The 22,126-nt window shown below is 44.9% G+C and overlaps 1 long non-coding RNA gene across 1 annotated transcript in view; it reads left to right on the top strand.

Moving 5' to 3' along the window:
- LOC143805436 (uncharacterized) overlaps positions 1–22,126 on the top strand; it is a 513,942-nt gene that overhangs the window by 343,269 nt on the left and 148,547 nt on the right. The window lies entirely within an intron of this gene.

Below are 22,126 nucleotides of genomic sequence, written 5' to 3'. Positions count from 1 at the left end.
CGGGCAGCTCTTCATGTGTTCAGCGGTCACGTGGTACCGCTCATTAAAGTAATGAATATGGACGCATATTCATTACTTTAATGAGCGGTATAGGAAGAACATAGGAAGATGCGCCGGCTTCCGGAGACCATCTGACAGTGAGACGCTGCCAGGGACCGCACCGGGAGCAGGTGAGTATATCGGGGGAGGTGAGCATTGCGCGATAGTCACCTTCCTCGTTCCACCGCTGCGCTCTGCTCTGTCTTCCATCCTCTGCACTTACTGTTCAGGTCAGAGGGCGTGATGACGCAATTAGTGCGCGTGGAACGAGGAAGGTGACTATCGCAAGTGCCGGAGGCCTGAGCGAAGAGAGGTGAGTATGTGATTTTTTTTATTTTAATCGCAGCAACAGCATACGGGGCAAATGTGAGGAGCATCTTATGGGGCCACAATGTATTGCGCCACAATGTATGGAGCCACAATATATGGAGCATTGTATGGGGCCACAATATATGGAGCATCGTGTGGTGCCACAACGTATGGTGCCACAATGTATGGAGCATCATATGGGGCCACAATGTATGGAGCATCATATGGGGCCACAATGTATGAAGCATCATATGGGGCCACAATGTATGGAGCATCTTATGGGGTATAATGTGTGGAGTATCTCTTGGGGTATAATGTATGGAGCATCTTATGGGGCATAATGTGTGGAGCATCTTTGGGACCATCAACCTTTGTGCAGCATTATATGGGGCATATTTTGTATGGAGCATCTTATGGAGCCCATCATGAACTGTATGGAGCATTATATAGGGCTCCTGATTCAATATGGATATTCAAAAACACTTAACCTACTGATGTCTAAATTAATTTTACTTTTATTGGTATCTATTTTTACTTTTGACATTTACCGGTAACTGCTGCATTTTCCACCCTAGGCTTATACTCGAGTCAATAAGTTTTCTCAGTTTTTTGTGGCAAAATTAGGGGGTCGGCTTATACTCGGGTCGGCTTATACTCGAGTATATACGGTATATAAATTAAGAAAATCATTTAAAAAAACTGTGCCATTGACATAGTCTTGTGTGAAAATCAAACAAACAAAAACAAAGGCTTTAAGGCACAACATTTTTCGATAAAGATCTACTTAGGGATTCACTGTTTATTTGAAATGTAAAGTTATTATATAGGAATGTATGAATTAACATTGTTGAAAACACAATTACATTTTTAAGCTGTTTTTCTTGTTGGAAAAAGTTCTTATTAATGACAAACTTATTTTCAGAGTTGCATCAAGATCTTCTTAGGGATTCAGTGTTTATTTGAAATTTAAAGTCACTATATAGAAATGTATGGGTTTGCCTTGTTGAAAACACAATTACAGTTTTAACCTCCGCTAATTTATTTTTAAATAGAGTGAAGTGGAAAGGGAAAATACATTAAAAAAATTCAACTGTAAAAAAAAACTACCATAGGCCTAGGTATAGAAGAATATGGCGGCACATAAAGACTGAATACCTAAAAAGATCTTAATGAAACTGGGAAGATAACCTTGTTGTACTAATATGAACTTATTCCAATAAAAAAAACGGAGCTTAAAACTGTTATTCAGTTTCCAAAAAAGTTAACCCCTACATTCATGTATAGCAACTTTATGTCAAATAAATACATAAGTAAATAAATTGGTTACTCTGCTTCAAATAGAGTGAAGTGGAAAGGAAAACTAAATTAAGAAAATGAAACTGTAAAAAAAAATCTAAAGTAGGCATAGGTATAGATGAATACGACTAAAATATCTACCATAGGCATAGGTATAAATAAATATGGCACATAGGGTTTTAGTATGCACCTCATTGGCATTATGCCACTGGTTGTGAAGCAGGGGCTTTGATTAGGGCACTTGCTCTGTAGCTGTAGAACGAGCGTACGACCCCCATTTCTCCTCCTCTTATGTCTCTGTTTCCCGGCTCAGTCTCCTCTACGTGAGTTATTGGCTGCAGCCCAGCAGGCAGTGATGTCTCATTCTTGACATCCAGAATCTCCTTCTCCAGCCGGATGTTTTCAATGTGAGGTGGCTTCTTACCCGCTGCTTGTTCCCATCCTGCCTTTCTCCGCTGGTGCTGTCACATTTAATTGCATGCTCAGATCTGTTAATTGTCTTGTTCTTTTACACGAGGACAGAGAATCCAAACCAAGTCCAACCCATCGTTGATATAATGTTCATGTCCTGTACAATGAGCACTTCATCTCACTACATAGGGTTCTGGCCGGGCAGGGTCAAGGGTTCAGGTGGGACTTTGCAGTCACAAATATATATGTGTGAGGGATCCGGGGAAAAGGTCTTCAGGGGGTGCAGAAGCTTCGGGGCCTAATCAGAACAGCACTACTATAAATGTCACTTTGTGGTGGTTGCGTGAGACCATGGGGTGACACTTTATGGATCTTATAGATCGGGGGATCTGGCAGAGGAGCACATGTAGCTGATGCACACGCCCATATTATGGCATCATATAACCACCAGGTTGTACAAAGTGGTGATATGTCAGTAATAGTTTTATATGGGCGCTTATGTTTTTCCACATGCCTCCTGGTCTTTTAGAGCAAATTAGTGGAAATTTGAGAATTACTGCAGTATGTGGACCAGATCCTAGGAGTACTAGTCCGGAGTGCCCCCACAATCAATAGCAGGTAAAATCATATTCTGATTATTTTGGGGTGCAGTCCTTGTTCACAAAAATCCCCCTAATTGCTCAGTGACTCCTTTCATTCCTCCAGTTATATGAACCCAGAAGGTTTCCCCGGGGTCGGAGAGTTGTAGATGCGCGCTGGGATCCTAAAATTGTCCTCATTTACTGCGATCACCCAGGATGAAAACTAATTCAGGGGAGTGAGGTCCTCAGAATACAGATGTGTCTCCAGAAGTGGTGAACAAGAAAGTGCGAAGCAGATAAAGGACCTGACAGTGCGGAGGGATCTGATGGTGACAGGCATTATTCAGGTCTTCCAGCTTTCCCAAAGCCCTGAATGTCCCCATCTACTGCCCTGTACCTGTCATATTTTGCTCATTGATCAGGTGTAACAATATGTAGAATCGTCTGTATTGTAGCCACATAATGATATCTTCCCCTGGATGCTCGTTATCACCCCCAGAGGCAGCAAAGTTTCTGTATGCACAGATAATCGGGCATGTAAGGGGTTGCAGTGCCCAGGTGTCACACCGAAAACCAGATACAGACAGAACGGCGTGACACCAGGTGAGGGTATTTGCAGCCAGCGCTGATTCTCTTTCCTGTCCTCACCTACTGATAATTTGGTAATTGGACGTGTCCTGGGATGAGGGATTCACATCTCCTGCCCAGTGTGAAATCCTTCTTTCTGTGTTCACATCTACCTGCGAATCCAAAGCAGAACTTGTTAAACTCTGCACCAGCCACATCCACACCAGCAAGTTCACATCCATCTGTCTCCACTAATATAGCTTCTCATGTGGATGGGACACGGTGCAGAGACCCCAATATTACAATATCTTCATGTTAGAAGACCCACAGAAGAGCTATAGACCACAGCCTTAGGGCAGCCGGCTATGTCATTTGTGTGGAGATCCCCTAAAGAGATCTCTGAGGAAGAGGCACAACTTGAAAACTCCATACAAACTGCAAGAAATTAGGAAAAGCTTGATAAAGCCCAAGACTCCTCATCCACCTGTAAATACTGCTACTAGGGACATGCTCAAAGTAAAAAAGGATTGTTCCAGCTTCCATATAGTCCAAAAAGAGTAATTTATTGGCCTGCATATAAAAACCAGACTTGTAAAGGCAAGTTCACTTGACCAAAGAGCAGCGTATAGCAGCTACGCGTTTCAAACACAGTGGGTGCTCTTTGTCAAAGCCTTGACTTTGACATGGCTTTGACAAAGAATACCCACTGTGTTTGAAACGCGTAGCTGCTATTTGGTCATGTGAACTTGCCTTTACAAGTCCGGTTTTTATATCCAAGCCAATAAATTACTCTTTTTCTACTATTTGGAAGCTGGAACAATCCTTCTTTTTAACTTTGATCTTATCAGCGTGCAAATACATGAGCTCCGTGCTTTCCCACACCACAAGCCGCATCAGGTGAACTGGTTTCTCGCTTTGGCTTCTACTAGGGACATGCTACAGGTATCAACCCAATCTGTTACACATACCTCCCAACCAACCCGTATATAGCGGAACAGTCCCAAATTTGGGGAGTTGTCGCAATGTCCTGGAAGATTGGGAGAATGTCCCAACTCCCACAGTATCTATATCCTTAGGATACAGATCCAGGTGAACACAATGGTGGAGCAGGGAGTCGTCAGCTCCCGGCTACACAATGCTGTCCGTGTAGGAACTCCCTTTCACATGACGTAGAAAAGGAGAGGCTCTCACTCGCTGAGCAGTTATGCTGGCAGGTGAGCTGCTTGTGTGAGGGTCACTGTGGAGACATGATAAGTTGGGGGGCAGTGGAAGCATCACACTGTATGTTGGGGGGAGGGATGTTAGAAAAAAATAACGCTTTCTTTCTTGTTTAAGTAAGAGCATGGAGAGGACAGAAAGGAAAGCAATATTGAATTTTGTTTAATGTTCCTTAAAAAAGTGGTTACAAAATGAAGAAAAATAAGTTAATAGCACACAAAAATAAGTATTTGATTATAAAAGAGAAAACAAGCATTCATTAGTTCTTACATATGGTCCTGAGACATGATGTGGTCCGGCTTGGAGATTCTCAAGGAATGAGATCTGAGTCAGTCATTCCTAGGTCAGCTTATATGCCATCTTGCCTCATTGATTTACATTGGATGCTACGTTTTACTGTTAAAGGGAACCTGTCACCCCCAAAATCGCTGGTGAGGTAAGCTCTCTGGCATCAGGGGCTTATCTACAGCATTCTGTAATGCTGTAGATAAGCCGCCGATGTTACCTGAAAGAGGAGAAAAAGACGTTAGATTATACTCACCCAGGGGCGGTCCCGGTGTGGTCAGGTCGGATGGGTGTCTCCGGTCCGCTCCGGTGCCTCCCATCTTCATTCCATGACGTCCTCTTCGGGTCTTTACGCCGCGGCTCCGGCGCAGGCGTACTTTGTCTGCCCTGTTGAGGGCAGAGCAAAGTACTGCAGTGCGCAGGCGCCGGAAAGGTCAGAGTCAGAATCCAGACACTCGTCACCAGACATTAACCCAGGGAGGTGATCCTGATGACACTTATACCTGAGTCGCATGTGGATTGTACTGTGTTGTCAGGGCAGAAAGAGGAGTAGGGTGACTATCAGGGTGAGGAGTGGGATAAAAGAGAGGATGACAATAAGGTTGTAGATCCCACTTGGTGTGAACCCAGAGGCACGCAGCTGAGTAGATGAGAGGAGGTGGAGGAGGAAGACAGGAAGGTTACTTGCGTCTTCTCGCACAAACACGGAGTGATGGAACCACAAGCACTGCATCCTCAGCCACAACTATGGCCACCAGTGGTCGCAAGACTGCAGTTCGCATGGGCGGCAAGGGTTGCCTACCCTGGGCCTTTTTTGAGACTGCAAAGTATGAGCCAGCTCAGGTTATTTGCCAACTTTGTACTACAAAAATTACATTAATGTGACCACTATATACATGAAACAAGCAAATGCACGATCAACGTGCCTTCGTCTGGGAATCTTACTGTGCTAAAATGCAGACCAGCAAGCCTCGCCAACCACCAGCCGTCTCATCAACCCCATCTGCTGCATCTTCCTCCTCCATCACCATGGCAAGTGTTCTCACACAGGTCTCTAGCCACAGAACCTCCACTTGTGTATAACCCCTACAGTTGGGGTGAGTGATAGCCCATCAACTGTTACAGAAGTGGAGATGCCTGCTGTTTTTGTTTCACTGAGCACACCACATCTTTCTCAATCCACCATAACATCTCTGCCTACACCCCACTCACAGTCCAGCAGTTTGTAGTGTTTATCCTACTCTACTCTCTCTCAGCTTAGCACAGCAGCCAGCCATTGGTCTCACAGTTGTGGTCACATAAAAGAATGTTTCCTCCTGCACATGGCACAGCTAAGAGCTGGAATCCCACCATCTCCAATCTGTTGTCCACAGAAATGCTGCCTTTCCACCTGGTAGATACTGACGGTTTCCAAAAGCTTATTGCCATCGCAGTCCCCCAGTAGCAATTACACACTCAACATTACTTCTTTAAGAAAGCTGTGCCTGCACTACACCAGAATGTCATAGACATCACCCGTTCCTTGAAAAAATATATGTCTGCCAGGGTGCATTTCAGCACTGACACCTGGACGAGCAAACATGGGCAGGGGTGTTACGTCTCAATGACTGTGCACTACGTGACTCTGGTGGCTGTGGGGGCAGGTGGGCAAAGAGCTGCTCCACAAGTCTTGTAATTCCCAAGGCTTGCAGGACAAACCTCTGTATCTAATACTTTCTCCACTGCTTCTGCCTCCTTCCTCCACCTCCTCTAGGGCCTCCACCTGCTCCCTCAACCTCTCCCTTGAGACACGCATTCCAGCAGTGCAGAGAGAATTCCACTGCACCTTCATACTGTGCAGCCAGGGCTCACCGCAATCAGGCAGTGTTAGTGTTTAGATTAATATGCCTTGGAGACTGCAGTCACACAGCTCATGAATTGTGGACAGCTATCCAGGTAAAGTTTGAGCAATGGCTGTTTCCACTGAACCTGGAGCCAGGGAAGGCCATGGGCGATAACGGTACAAACGTGGTGGTGGCCCTACGCCGGGGCAACCTCACACATGTGCCTTGCATGGCTCACATTCTCAACCTGGTGCTACAGCAATTTCTCTGCCACTATCTTGACCTGGATGCGCTGCTGCAGAAAGCACGTCATGGTGTGCTCACTTCTGGCTTTCACAACCCGCAGGTCGACTTGCATCGCTACAGAGGTCTTTCAGCCTACCGATTAACCATTTGATAAGTGATGTGCTAACACTGTGGAATTCCACTCTGCACATATTGCAGTGACTGTGGCAGCAGAGACAAGCCCTGGTGCAGTTTGTCCTTTTGCATAGCCTGGGCCAACACAGTATGGACGTGGTGCCAATCACACTTGTGGAGTGGACACAGATGAAGGACCTCTGCACCCTTCTGCAAAGTTTCAAAATATCTACTAAGATGGTTAGCGTTGACAATGCCGTCATCAGCTTCACTATTCTGGTCATCTACATGCTGGAGCACACTTTGAATAGTCTGAGGGAGGAGGTGGTGGTCACAGAGGAAAAGGTGGAAGCAGATGAGAATGCGGAAGGCATAACAATATCTCTAAGTTTCAGACTATCTTCGCATAGGCGGGTGTCATAGGAGGGTGGATTACAGCGACCAAGGGGAGATCAAATAGAGGAGCAAGAGGTGATGTACGCACAACAGTCAGGAGCTGGAAAGGATAATGATCCCCTCTCTGTTGTCCATATTTGGTTGGAGCGGATGGAGGAAGCAAGCTTTAGTATTACCCCGCCAGCAACATGCCATGGACTTGGACCTCATGGAAGCTCCCGACACATGAGCGCCTTCTTGCTGCACTATCTGCAACATGATGCCTGTATTCTTAGGGATAGAAACAGGGCTGACTATTGGGTTGCAACTATGCTAGATACACGGTACAAGGGTAAATTTTGCCACATGACCCTCCCCCGCCCCTGAAAAGGGACACTTGCATACTGAAGCATCGAAACACGCTTGTAGACAATCTTAAAAGCGGTTTTCCATAAAGAAGGTGTGCATCGCAGTTATAGATTGCCAACCCCTCAAACATCGAGTCACCATGCAAAAGCATTAGCATTAGCAGTGTAACTGGCATTAGCAATTTCTGTGAATCACTTCACACATTTTTTTAGACCAGCCTGTGCATCAGCAGAACAGAGTACGAGTCTGACATGTTGTGAACTACTGGAGAGGATGGTGCAGGAGTATCTCAAACTCAATATCAATGCTATCGGGGGGGGGGGGGGGTTGGACCCTTTTGCATTTTGGTCTTCAAAAATGGAAGTGTGGCCTGAGCTCGCCTGTCACGCCTTGGAGGTTTTCTCATGCCCGGCTGCCAGCGCTCTCAGAACGTGTTTTCAGCGCTGCAGGTGGTATCCTGACAGATAAGTGCACCCAGCTGTCCCCTGAAAGTGTAGGCCGCCTAACTTTCATCAAGATCAACAGGTCATGGATCTCCAAAAACTTTTGCACCCCAGTCAGACTGGTCAGACTGGTGTAGCGATTGTGTAGTTTTTAGTGTGCTGCATTGATCTTGTGTTATTGCAGTCTGTGACACCTTTGTTGTGGCTTCTGTGCCTGTTGTTACTGGTGGTGATGTTACAAACAATTTTTTGTAATGTGGAGACTCCAAGTTGGGTCACTATCTGTTGGGTTGTCTGTAGTGGAAGGGGTGTCAGAACCCCATTATACTATTTCAAATCTGGGGAAACTGATGCCACTTTAGTGGTGTGTGTCAATAATTTTCTGAAATGTTTGCAGTCCAAGTTGAGTGTACTTCATGTGTGTTGCCTGTAGCAGTAGGGCTCCGACAGCCGCAGGCCTTCACTTACTTTCAGACAATTATCTGTGTTACTACCCTTTAATTTTTATATTTTTGGTCTTTCAAGCTGATATTTGTGCCACCTGAATGTGTCTGAGCAAAAATCCAGTTTGAGCTGTTGCATGAGGTATCAGGGCTCCCAGCAAAACAGGCTTACACCGCTCCCTCACCCACCTCGTCTGAATTGAAACTTCAATTCTAAGCTCTAAATGCTGGCTCAGAGCCTGATACCTCATGCATGACCTATGGTTGACTGCTGCTGTGCCATTATCAAATTTCTGCTGTGGGTGAATTGATCATTCAACTACCTGTGTTACTGTTCTTAAATTTTTATAACATTTATGGTCTACCAATCTGATATTTGTGCCACCTGGATGTGGATGAGCAAAAAAGTATTTTGAGCTGGTGCATACTGTATCAGGGCTCCCAGCAAAGCAAGCTTACACCACTCCCTCACCCACCTTGTCTTAATTAAAACTTTAATTCAAAGATCTAAATGCTGGCCCAGAGCCTGATACCTCATGCATGGACCATGGCTGATTTCTGCTGTGCCATTCTAACATTTCTACTGTGGGTCAATTGATGCTACTTTTCCTCGAGTCTGCCCCTAATTTTTTTTAAATGTTTGGACTCCAAGTTGGGTCTCCTTCATGTGTGTTGCCTGAATTTGATAGACCACTCAGAGCACAAGACCTACACCTGTCACTCACCCACCTGTTACTGATCAATGTTTCAGCTAGAAATGCTGGTCCATGCCCTGTCCCATACATCCATGTCACGCAATTATAATATTTGTAGTCTGGATCAATTGATGACACGTTTCCTGGTGCCTGTCCCTAATTTGAGCTGTTTGGCAAGATATTTGGACACCCTTAAGGTGTTGTCTGTGTGTTTGGTTTTTCCTCCCATTTAATTCACGGGGTTTCAGGTATGTTTGACAAACCGTTCGGCGAACATCGGGACGTTTGCTGAACCGAACCTCGAAAGGTTTGCTCATCTTTAATTATAAACTTTGTGTTTTTCTGTTCTTGTTGCCTTAGGCTACGGTCATCAGGCTACGATCACACTGTCAGTATGTGGTCAGTATTTTACATCAGTATTTGTAAGCCAAAACCAGGAGTGGAACAAACAGAGGGGAAAGCTATAATAGAAACACGTCACCAAGTCTGTATTTTTGACCCACTCCAGGTTTTGGCTAACAAATACTGATGTGAAATACTGACCAAATACTGATAGTGTGACCGTAGCCTTAGAAGTCGGGGATCTATGTTCCTGCTTTCTTGAGGAGTTACTTATCTACATACATTAAAGTATAAAAATATCTAAGTTTTATCAAGATATTTAGTATAAAAATGTAATGAGGTAAATTGACAAGATGCATACACAAACACAGAAGCAGGGTCACATTTAATCACTGAAAACATCCTTAATGGGCAAGACAATAATGCATGGCAGTATAAATATATACACCCTGGTCAGGCATGTCCCAATGTGTAAAAGTATATAGTAAACATGTGAAAAACCACAAAAAAAAATGCAAAAGGGACAAAGCTTACCAAGGGAAGTGATGGGTGACCCTGAGCCGGATGACAAGACCCCAACGTGCATTTTGCGTGTTTAAGACACCGCTTTTTCAAGGGGATGCCTTGTGTTGGGGGCATTGTTTTGTTGGGGGAGTATGGAGGTCTTAGACTTTGTGTTGGGGCAGTGCGGTTTTGCACTGTATTGGGAAGGGGTAACATACTGTGTGGGGTGTTTTTAAGCCATAATACTGTGCGTGAGAATGTCCTGTAATGGAGATTGTGAGGAGCTTGCCTATGGAGGCATCCTACAGTTTGTAGCTGGGGACTTTGGAAGCATAAAACGGTGTTGGTGACTATGGAAGTCAACAAACTGTATTGGGGACACCGTACTTTGTGGGGGAATAGTGGACTATGGGGCATCATGCAGTGTTGGGGATTCTGGGGCATAATAATATGAGGTGGGGGATGTACTATTAGGACATGATACTGTGGGTTGTGTGGGCATCATACTGTGCTAGGAGCTAATGTACAATGAGGACACATGGGGTACTGTGGGGTATCATTCTGTATGGTGGGGACAGTGGAAGCATAATACTATGATGAGAGTGGACTTTAGGGGCCATATGCATCATACCCTCACAGGCCCAGAACACAATATTATGTGGTCTTGGGAAGGGAGGTCATTGTACTGTGTTGTGGCATTTTTTTTTTGTTGGGTGGGCTTTGTTTGAGGGAAAAATCTCATTATATTGTGTAGTGGTCTGTGAGGGCTTCAAAACGCATGAGGTCTTCAACATTCCCCTACACATAGTAAGTTGCCTCTACACCCCTCACACAGCATCATTGAGGGTCACACAGTGAAATTTGTATTTTAGGCTAACTCACAGTTGGAAGGTGCAGTCCAATGTAATGACAGACCTAAAGTATGAACAATGTTATTAGTATTCCCTGAATGGTCACTGAACAAAACCCCTTGCAACCAGATAAATGTAAACTGTCAGCTCTGCTACAAAAGACCAATTGTGGGGAGAGTAATTTTGAGGTTACTCTGTCATCTCTGATGTTGGCAGTGTCTAATGCGATCACAGAACAGAATGTAGTGTTTTATCAGTGGTGATGTCTGGAGCGAGAATTTATATTGGGCTTCATTACCTGCTCCAGCTGCTACAGAACCTCCAGAAACCACCGGAGACTAGATGGAGGTGGACATGACTTGGGGATGGGTGGACCGAGAACTCCTGCAGCTTTTGTTTGTATTGCGGTGTAGATTTTAACCCCTTAGTGACAGAGCCAATTTGGTACTTAATGACCGAGCCAATTTTTACAATTCTGACCAGTGTCACTTTATGAGGTTATAACTCTGGAACGCTTTATCGGATCCCGCTGATTCTGAGATTGTTTTTTCGTGACATGTTGTACTTCAAGTTAGTGGTAACATTTCTTCGATATTACTTGCGATTATTTATGAAAAAAATGGAAATATGGCGAAAATTTTTAAAATTTTGCAATTTTCAAACTTTGTATTTTTATGCCCTTAAATCAGAGAGATATGTCACAAAAAATAGTTAATAAATAACATTTCTCACATGTCTACTTTACATCAGCACAATTTTGGAAACAATTTTTTTTTTTGTTAGGGAGTTATAAGGGTTAAAAGTTGACCAGCAATTTCTCATTTTTACAACACCATGTTTTTTTTAGGGACCACATCACCTTTGAAGTGATTTTGAGGGGTCTATATGATAGAAAATAACCAAGTGTGACACCATTCTAAAAACTGCACCCCTCAAGCTGCTCAAAACCACATTCAAGAAGTTTATTAACCCTTTACGTACTTCACAGGAACTAAAACAATGTGGAAGAAAAAAATTAACATTTTACTTTTTTTTGCAAACATTTTACTTCAGAACCATTTTTTTTAATTTTCACAAGTGTAAAAACAGAAATTTAACCACAAATTTTGTTGTGCAATTTTTCCTGAGTACGCCGATACCCCATATGTGGAGGTAAACCACTGTTTGGGCGCACCGCAGAGCTTGGAAGTGAAGGAGCACCGTTTGACTGTTTCAATGCAGAATTGGCTGGAATTGAGATCGGACGCCATGTCGCGTTTGGAGAGCCCCTAATGTGCCTAAACAGTGGAAACCCCCCACAAGTGACACCATTTTGGAAACTAGACCCCCCAAGGAACTTATCTAGATGTGTGGTGAGCACTTTGAACCCCCAAGTGCTTCACAGAAGTTTATAACGTAGAGCCGTGAAAATAAAAAATCGCATTTGTTTTCACAAAAATGATTTTTTCGCCCACAAATTCTTATTTTCACAAGGGTAACAGGAGAAATTAGACCACAAAAGTTGTTGTGCAATTTCTCCTGAGTACGTCGATACCCCATATGTGGAGGTAAACCACTGTTTGGGCGCACCGCAGAGCTTGGAAGTGAAGGAGCACCGTTTGACTTTTTCAATGCAGAATTGGCTGGAATTGAGATCGGATGCCATGTCGCGTTTGGAGAGTCCCTGATGTGCCTAAACAGTGGAAACCCCCCACAAGTGATACCATTTTGGAAACTAGACCCCCCAAGGAACTTATCTAGATGTGTGGTGAGCACTTTGAACCCCCAAGTGCTTCACAGAAGTTTATAACGTAGAGCCGTGAAAATAAAAAATCTCATTTTTTCTACAAAAATGATCTTTTTGCCCCCAAATTTTTATTTTCACAAGGGTAACGGGAGAAATTAGACCACAAAAGTTGTTGTGCAATTTCTCCTGAGTACGTCGATACCCCATATATGGGGGTAAACCACTGTTTGGGCGCACCGCAGAGCTTGGAAGTGAAGGAGCACCGTTTGACTTTTTCAATGCAGAATTGGCTGGAATTGAGATCGGATGCCATGTCGCGTTTGGAGAGTCCCTGATGTGCCTAAACAGTGGAAACCCCCCACAAGTGATACCATTTTGGAAACTAGACCCCCCAAGGAACTTATCTAGATGTGTGGTGAGCACTTTGAACCCCCAAGTGCTTCACAGAAGTTTATAACGTAGAGCCGTGAAAATAAAAAATCTCATTTTTTCTACAAAAATGATCTTTTTGCCCCCAAATTTTTATTTTCACAAGGGTAACGGGAGAAATTAGACCACAAAAGTTGTTGTGCAATTTCTCCTGAGTACGTCGATACCCCATATATGGGGGTAAACCACTGTTTGGGCGCACCGCAGAGCTTGGAAGTGAAGGAGCACCGTTTGACTTTTTCAATGCAGAATTGGCTGGAATTGAGATCGGATGCCATGTCGCGTTTGGAGAGTCCCTGATGTGCCTAAACAGTGGAAACCCCCCACAAGTGATACCATTTTGGAAACTAGACCCCCCAAGGAACTTATCTAGATGTGTGGTGAGCACTTTGAACCCCCAAGTGCTTCACAGAAGTTTATAACGTAGAGCCGTGAAAATAAAAAATCTCATTTTTTCTACAAAAATGATCTTTTTGCCCCCAAATTTTTATTTTCACAAGGGTAACAGGAGAAATTAGACCACAAAAGTTGTTTTGCAATTTCTCCTGAGTACGTCGATACCCCATATATGGGGGTAAACCACTGTTTGGGCGCACCGCAGAGCTTGGAAGAGAAGGAGTGTCGTTTTACTTTTTCAATGTAGAATTGGCTGGAATTGAGATCGGACGCCATGTCACATTTGGAGAGCCGCTGATGTGCCTAAACAGTAGAGACCCCCCACATATGACACCATTTTGGAAACTAGACCCCTTAAGGAACTTATCTAGATGTGTGGTGAGCACTTTAAACCCCCAGGTGCTTCACAGAAGTTTATAACGTAGAGCCGTGAAAATAAAAAAATCGCATTTTTTCTACAAAAATGATCTTTTTGCCTCCAAATTTTTATTTTACCAAGGGTAACAGGAGAAAATGGACCCCAGAAGCTGTTGTACAATTTGTCTTGAGTACGCCGACACCCCATATGTGGGGGTAAACCACTGTTTGGGCGCATGGCTGAGCTCGGAAGCAAAGGAGCGCCATTTGACTTTTCAATGCAAAATTGACTGGAATTGAGATCGGACGCCATGTCGCGTTTGGAGAGCCCCTGATGTGCCTAAACAGCAGAAACCCCCCAAAAGTGACCCCATTTTGGAAACTAGACCCCCCATGGAACTTATCTAGATGTGTAGTGAGAACTTTGAATGCCCAAGTGCATCACAGAAGTTTATAATGCAGAGTCGTGAAAATAAAAAATATATATTTTTTAACAATAAAGATTTTTTAGCCCCCAAGTTTTTATTTTCACAAGGGTAACAAGAGAAATTGGACCCCAAAAGTTGTTGTCCAATTTGTCCTGAGTATGCTGGTACCCCATATGTGGGGGTAAACCACTGTTTGGGCGCATGGCAGAGCTCGGAAGGGAAGGAGTGCCATTTTGGAATGCAGACTTTGATAGAATTGTCTGCGGGCGTTATGTTGCCTTTGCAGACCCCTAATGTACCTAAACAGTAGAAACCCCCAACAAGTGACCCCATTTTGGAAAATAGACCCCCCAAGGAACTTATCTAGATATGTGGTGAGAACTTTGAATGCCCAAGTGCTTCACAGAAGTTTATAATGCAGAGTAGTGAAAATAAAAAATATTTTTTTTCCCACAAAAAAGATTTTTTTAGCCCCCAAATTTTTATTTTCACAAGGGTAACAAGAGAAATTGGACCCCAAAAGTTGTTGTCCAATTTGTCCTGAGTATGCTGGTACCCCATATGTGGGGGTAAACCACTGTTTGGGCGCATGGCAGAGCTCGGAAGGGAAGGAGTGCCATTTTGGAATGCAGACTTTGATAGAATTGTCTGCGGGCGTTATGTTGCCTTTGCAGACCCCTAATGTACCTAAACAGTAGAAACCCCCAACAAGTGACCCCATTTTGGAAAATAGACCCCCCAAGGAACTTATCTAGATATGTGGTGAGAACTTTGAATGCCCAAGTGCTTCACAGAAGTTTATAATGCAGAGTAGTGAAAATAAAAAATATTTTTTTTCCCACAAAAAAGATTTTTTTAGCCCCCAAATTTTTATTTTCACAAGGGTAACAAGAGAAATTGGACCCCAAAAGTTGTTGTCCAATTTGTCCTGAGTATGCTGGTACCCCATATGTGGGGGTAAACCACTGTTTGGGCGCACGGCAGAGCTCGGAAGGGAAGGAGCGCCATTTTGCAATGCAGACTTTGATAGAATTGTCTGCGGGCGTTATGTTGCGTTTGCAGACCCCTAATGTACCTAAACAGTAGAAACCCCCACAAGTGACCAAATTTTGGAAACTAGACCCCCTAAGGAACTTATCTAGATATGTGGTGAGAACTTTGAAAGCTCAAGTGCTTCACAGAAATTTATAATGCAGAGTAGTGAAAATAAAAAAATATATTTTTTTCCAACAAAAAAGATTTTTAGCCCCCAAGTTTTTATTTTCACAAGGGTAACAGGAGAAATTGGACCCCAAAAGTTGTTGTCCAATTTATCCCGAGTACGCTGATCCCCCATATGTGGGGGTAAACCACTGTTTGGGCGCACGGCAGAGCTCAGAAGGGAGGGAGTACCATTTGACTTTTTTAGCGCAAAATTGGCTGTCGTGTTTGGAGACCCCCTGATGTACCTAAACAGTGGAAACCCCCCAATTCTAACTCCAACCCTAACCCCAACACAGCCCTAACCCTAATCTCAACCCGATCCATAATCCTAATCACAACCCTAACGATAATCACAACCCTAACCCCAAAACAGCCCTAATCTCAACCCTAACCATAACCCTAATCAAAACCCTAAATCCAACACACCCCTAACCCTAATCCCAACCGACGCAAGTGTGAAAGAAGCCTTAGGCTACTTTCAGACATAGCGCATTTTTGAGCGCTATTTTGCGGGCGCTTTTCAAAAATGTGCAATGTCATTTTCGTCTGCCGGCAAAGTGAATGAGAAATTCACTTTGCCGTTCAGACACACCGCAAAAAAACGCGGCGCTTTTGTCTGCAAACACGCCGGCGTAAAAAGAATTGACATGTCAATTCTTTACGCAGCGGCGTGTCTGCGTATCCCCCTAGGGCCCCATATTACCTTCCACACACAGCGCCTTTGTCCTGGGTGTCGGCGTCTTTGTACGGAGGGGTTGACACCCAGGACCGGACGTGACGTCGGACAGGAAGAGGGAAGCCCCCGCCCCCCAGTGAAGCAGCATGGAGTCCTTCTGTGTGTGTGTGTGCGTGTGTGTGCGTGTGTGTGTCCCCATGCGACGCTAGTGCCACCATTGTGCTAAGTCGCCGTATGGGACTACTACTCCCATCCGGTATTAGGATGGGAGAGTTGTCCCTGTGTCCGGCGACTTAGCACAATTGTAAAGTTACACAAAACACCTACACACAATACACATACATGACACACAGTACATACAACATATAACACAGAGTATATACTCACCAACAGCACACTGGTAGGCGAAGCCTTCGATCCTCCAGGAAAAAATCCAAAAATAATAAACCAAATTCATACTCCCTGTCCGCAGAATCCATAAAACGAGTGTCCCACGCCGATCGGCTGCTCTCCGGCGATACACTGCCAGGAGCGAAGCTCCTAGCAGTGTATCGCGTACTGTTCCGGAGTTCAATGACTCCGGCGTCTCGGTTAACAGCAGTACAGCTGCGTTGAACTTTCCCACGCAGCACTGCCGTTAAGCGAGAGTGCCGGGGTCAATGACCGCCGGTAAACTCGCTCGCGCATGCGCAGTGACACACCGACAGGAACTATGGCTCCTGTCAGTGTGTTGCTGCAGCCGTGGAGAGCAGACATATCTCTGGATGTGTCTGTTCTCCATGGAAAATCTTGATACGTGGCACTTAAATATGTGGCAATTAAATACGTGACACGTGGCACTTATACGTGATACGTGTCACTTAAATACGTGGCACTGAAATACGTGATACGTGGCACTTTGATACGTGGCACGTGTCTCTTAAATACGTGGCACGTGAAACTGAAAGATGTGGCACGTGGCACTTTGATACGTGGCACGTGGCACTTTGATACGTGGCACGTGGCACTGAAATATGTGGCACGTGGCACTTTGATACGTGGCACGTGGCACTTTGATACGTGGCACGTGGCACTTTGATACGTGGCACTGAAATGTGTGGCACGTGGCACTTTGATACGTGGCACGTGGCACTTAAATACGTGGCACGTGGCACTGAAATATGTGGCACGTGGCACTTTGATACGTGGCACGTGTCTCTTAAATACGTGGCACGTGGCACTGAAAGATGTGGCACGTGGCACTTTGATACGTGGCACGTGGCACTTTGATACGTGGCACGTGGCACTGAAATATGTGGCACGTGGCACTTTGATACGTGGCACGTGGCACTTTGATACGTGGCACGTGGCACTTTGATACGTGGCACGTGGCACTTTGATACGTGGCACGTGGCACTTTGATACGTGGCACTGAAATATGTGGCACGTGGCACTTTGATACGTGGCACGTGGCACTTAAATACGTGGCACGTGGCACTGAAATATGTGGGACACGTTGCACAAAAAAGTTACATGTAGTTTTTTTTGTGTCGACGGTCCGCCGAAGCACGACGCATCCGTCGCACGACGGATGCGACATGTGGCAATCCGTCGCAATGCGTCGCTAATGCAAGCCAATGGAGAAAAAAACGCATCCTGCAAGCACTTTTGCAGGATGCGTTTTTTCTCCAACGACGCATTGCGACGGAAGCCAAAAAACGCTAGTGTGAAAGTAGCCTAACCCTAGCCCTAACCCTAACCCTAAATTTAGCCCCAACCCTAACCCTAACTCTAACCCTAACCCTAACTCTAACTCTAACCCTAACCCTAACCCTAATTTTAGCCCCAACTTGTCTTCTCCTGCCGGCCGGCAGATGGCAGCAGATGGCGGGCGCACTGCGCATGCGCCCGCCATGATGAAAAAGCCGGCCGGCAGGAGAAGACAGAAGAGGACCCAGGGACCCCGGGTGAGTATGATAGGGTCCCCGAATCCCCCTATTTCTCTGTCCTCTGATGTGCGATCACATCAGAGGACAGAGAAATAACTGATCGCTTTTTTTTTTTTTTTTTTTTTTGCGGTCGCCGGTAAACTGTTAATTACCGGCGATCGCAAAGCAGGGGTCGGTGCAAATCGACCCCGATCATGTTCTTTGGGGTCTCGGCTACCCCCGGCAGCCGAGACCCCAAAGAACATCCGGGTGCCGGGCGGCGGGCGTACTGCGCGTGCGCCCGCCATTTTTTCCCGGAAAAAAGATGGCGGCGCCCATGGGGAGACACGAGGAGCACCGGGGGAGGTAGGTAAGTATTGGGGGGCTATTGGGGGCCATCGGGGACCACATTTCTCTGTCCTCCGATGTGCGATCACATCGGAGGACAGAGAAATTAAACGGCAAATCGCGTTTTTTTTTTTTTTGTTGCGACCGCCGGTAAACGGTTAATTACCGGCGATCGCAACTCGGGGGTCGGTAAAAACCCCCCGAATCATGTTCTCTGGGGTCTCGGCTACCCTCGGCAACCGAGACCCCAGAGAAAATCCGACTCTGGGGGGCGCTATTCACTTTTTCCACAGCGCCGTTAATTAACGGCGCTGTGGTTTAAGTACCCTTAGCGGCCGCCGTTAAAAGGCGTATCGGCGGTCGTTAAGGGGTTAAACAAGAGTGTTGTTGCTTTAAGAGGAAGTTTAGATGTTTGTGCCTGGTGTATTACTGTGAGGAGGGTGGGGCTTATATAGGGGAGGCAACTCTGGCTTTCCCTCTTTCTCTCACAGGATGGACAGGATGAAACATGGCTGCAGTTTCAGGGAGTATAATACTGGGGTTATCACCTCACATTATAGCTCATAGGAGTACATTCACCTCACACATCATGTATTAGTGTAGTATCAGCTCCTACATCATATATGGGATCAATTTTATCTCAGAAATTCATGTAGCCGCCATGTTCCCTCATGTGTACCTCCCTGCAGACATGGCTGATATACTACTCCACATTCATCATGTATTAGTGCAGTATCAGCTCTTACATCTTATTTGGGAGCAGTATTACCTCAGAGATTCATGTAGCTGCCATGTTCCTTCATGGGTCTGTTACAAGTTGCCTCACACACTGCAGAGAACAGCTCCTGTGTGACCTCCATACAGATATGGCTGTGGTGTCACATTTCTGCTGTATTATACAGAGTCTTCATGAGTTTTGAGCATCTGTATGATGGGTCAGAGGATTGACACATACAGTGTCTGCTATTGCTAGCGCGGAACTGGGCAGTTACAGGAACTAGTCACTGGTGAGAGGGAGCAGTAATGGGATGGTGTATATATATACCGTATATATATGAGGGTAAGAGGCTGCACTTCATGTCTGTGCATTGCATGCTGCTGTGTTCTGATTCCCCCCCTTCCCATTTATGGAGTCTGGTGACCTGTATGTGACCTTATCTCTGTACAGTACAGTCTGATGATGCTGGGTGTACAGATCCAGTGTGACAGGTTACTCTCACTATATATATGTGATATATGAGTAAAGGCTCCATCTCTGTACAGTACAGTCTGATGATGCTGGGGGTACAGATCCAGTGTGACAGGTTACTCTCACTATATATATGTGATATATGAGTAAAGGCTCCATCTCTGTGCAGCATGCTTATCATGTATACAGACTTTGAGTGCATGTTAGATCCTGGGTCTCCAGGTTACTTTCCTTGCTGCACATATAATTTGTGTATGACTTCCAAATCCGTGCTTTATTTCTGGAGATATGGCAGCCTTTAGTCCTATTATGTTGCATGCTGTCCTGCCTGATATATCCACCCCCCTTTTTCTATATATCTAAGATGGTGGATAGCACAAGCCTGAGTGCATTACCTGGAGCCTTACTATATATATATTATCAGGTGTCAATAAATATTCAGGGAGTAATTCAGCACATGGCGTGGTGGTGAGTGGGGCACTAATAATGCAGCATAGGGCAGGCAGTGAGTGGACATAGCTCAGCAAATGGCGGAGGCAGTGAGTGGGCACTAATAGCTCAGCACATGGCGGGCAGTGAGTGGGCACTCCTAGTGTGATGCTGCACCTTGCTCTGGAGAACACATCATGGGCCCAGTTTTCAGCCCTGTCTATTGTATGTAGGTAGTGTTACTGACTGGGGACACAGACCTTGCAGTTTTCTGCACATACACTTATGGCTGCATGCAGCTTATACTAGACCTACATATTATATTTTCTTACGATATATGTGCAGCTGGTGATTAGAGAGCCTGTCTGTAACTGCTGTAGAGGAGCAGGCGGCTTCTTTATTGTTACAGCATATAACACAGCATTGCCCATCATCGAATTTATCTGACCTTATGATGGGACATTTTCCAGTATCAACCTGTAATATACCTTGGTTGTAAACTTACATGGTGTTTTCATCTTCACTTATCCCACATCTTGTGCAGTTGGGGGGGTCCTTGAAGTTGGTTATAAATTGGTCTGGGGGATCCATTGGGATATGGATTCCTCTTTTTGGAATTTAATTTGGTTCTTGATCTGGTGAATGGTAGAGGGGATTTTCAGCAAGGGTTTGTTGAATCCTCAGGAAGTTCAAGTGAACATTGGAACCCTGTGGTTATGGTGCTCCCGAGCTGGTGGGGTAACGGCTGGGAGTAAATGTTGGTACATTTTTTGTCCACTTTTTGTTTGGTAATCACCAGATCTTATGAGCTTCAAGGACTCCTCCCAGCATGTTAATGTTCTTTATGCTTTGATGTTTTATTGTATGCTGTTTTAATTCTTATATTGTCCCCTTCATATATTTGCAGGAATGGTGTATACCCACCGAGTGCTTAATTTTATATTACCTAAGATGGTGGATAGCACAGACTGAGTGGATTACCTGGAGCCGGGCAGTTGGGGGGGGTCCTTGAAGTTGGTTGCAAATTGGTCTGGGGGATCCATTGGGATATGGATTCTTCCGTTTGGTATTAAATATGGTTCTGGATCTGGTGAAATGTGGAGGGGAGTTTCAGCAAGGGTTTGTCGGATCCTCAGGAAGTGCAAGTGAACATTGGAACCCTGTGGTTATGGTGCTCCCGAGCTGGTGGGGTAACGGCTGGGAGTAATTGTTGGTACATTTTATGTTCACTTTATGTTTGGTAATCGCCAGATCTTATGAGCTTCAAGGACTCCTCCCAGCGAGCTAAGGTTACTTATGCTTTGTTGGGTTATTGTATGTTTGTTTTTAATAAAGGTATTAAAGAAAAAAAAAAAAAAAAGCACTTATTTGTTTCTTTTTTAGTGGGTCCTTGAAGCTAATTATGATTTGGTCAGTAGGGGTAACCATCTCAGGTATGGACCCTCTGTTTAGGGGGGTATTCATCATAGTATGACCCTTTGTGTGGAGGAGTAAACATCTCGGGTATGACCCCTGGATGGAGGGGTGTACATCATAGTATGACCCCCTGGTATGGAGGGGTAGCCATCTTTGGTATGGCCCCCTGGTGTGGAGGAGTGACCATCACAGTATGGCCCCCTGGTCTCCAGAAGCATTTATATCCTACAAGACCCAGTTAGGGTAAAGTCCCTGTGGACATGGCAATCATATTCTACATGCCTACAAATTAAATTGGGTCCTATGAGCTAGGAACAATAGCTTAAAAAAAAAAGGCATGCATTTCAATACAATCGTTAGCTTCAAGGACGCTCTCTTTTTTCATGTGACTTGAGAATGCTGAGGCACAGATTTTGACTGTTTATATTGACCAACTCTTGTTTCTTTCAATGTTGTCCTCTGGACAATGCAGTAATCTGGGGAATTAAACTGAAGAGCAATGTACCTAATATGGGTGCCCTGGAGTCAGTGGGAGTGACTAAGGGAAAAGTAATAAAGTGCATCCCGATCAATGCCCTTGAGCCAGTGGGAGCGGCTAAGGGTGAAGAAATCAAGTTCATTAACACGAAGGGCGATGTGCCTATTCCCAATGCCTTTGTCCCAGTTGGAGAGGGTTAATGGTATTTGTTATCAAATGCCTGTAAAGCAATT

The sequence above is a fragment of the Ranitomeya variabilis genome, chromosome 2 (assembly GCF_051348905.1).
Source record: "Ranitomeya variabilis isolate aRanVar5 chromosome 2, aRanVar5.hap1, whole genome shotgun sequence".
NCBI classification, from domain to species: Eukaryota; Metazoa; Chordata; class Amphibia; order Anura; family Dendrobatidae; genus Ranitomeya; species Ranitomeya variabilis.
The sequence above is the reverse complement of the archived record's forward strand: the minus strand, read 5'-3'. Positions and strand labels throughout refer to the sequence as shown.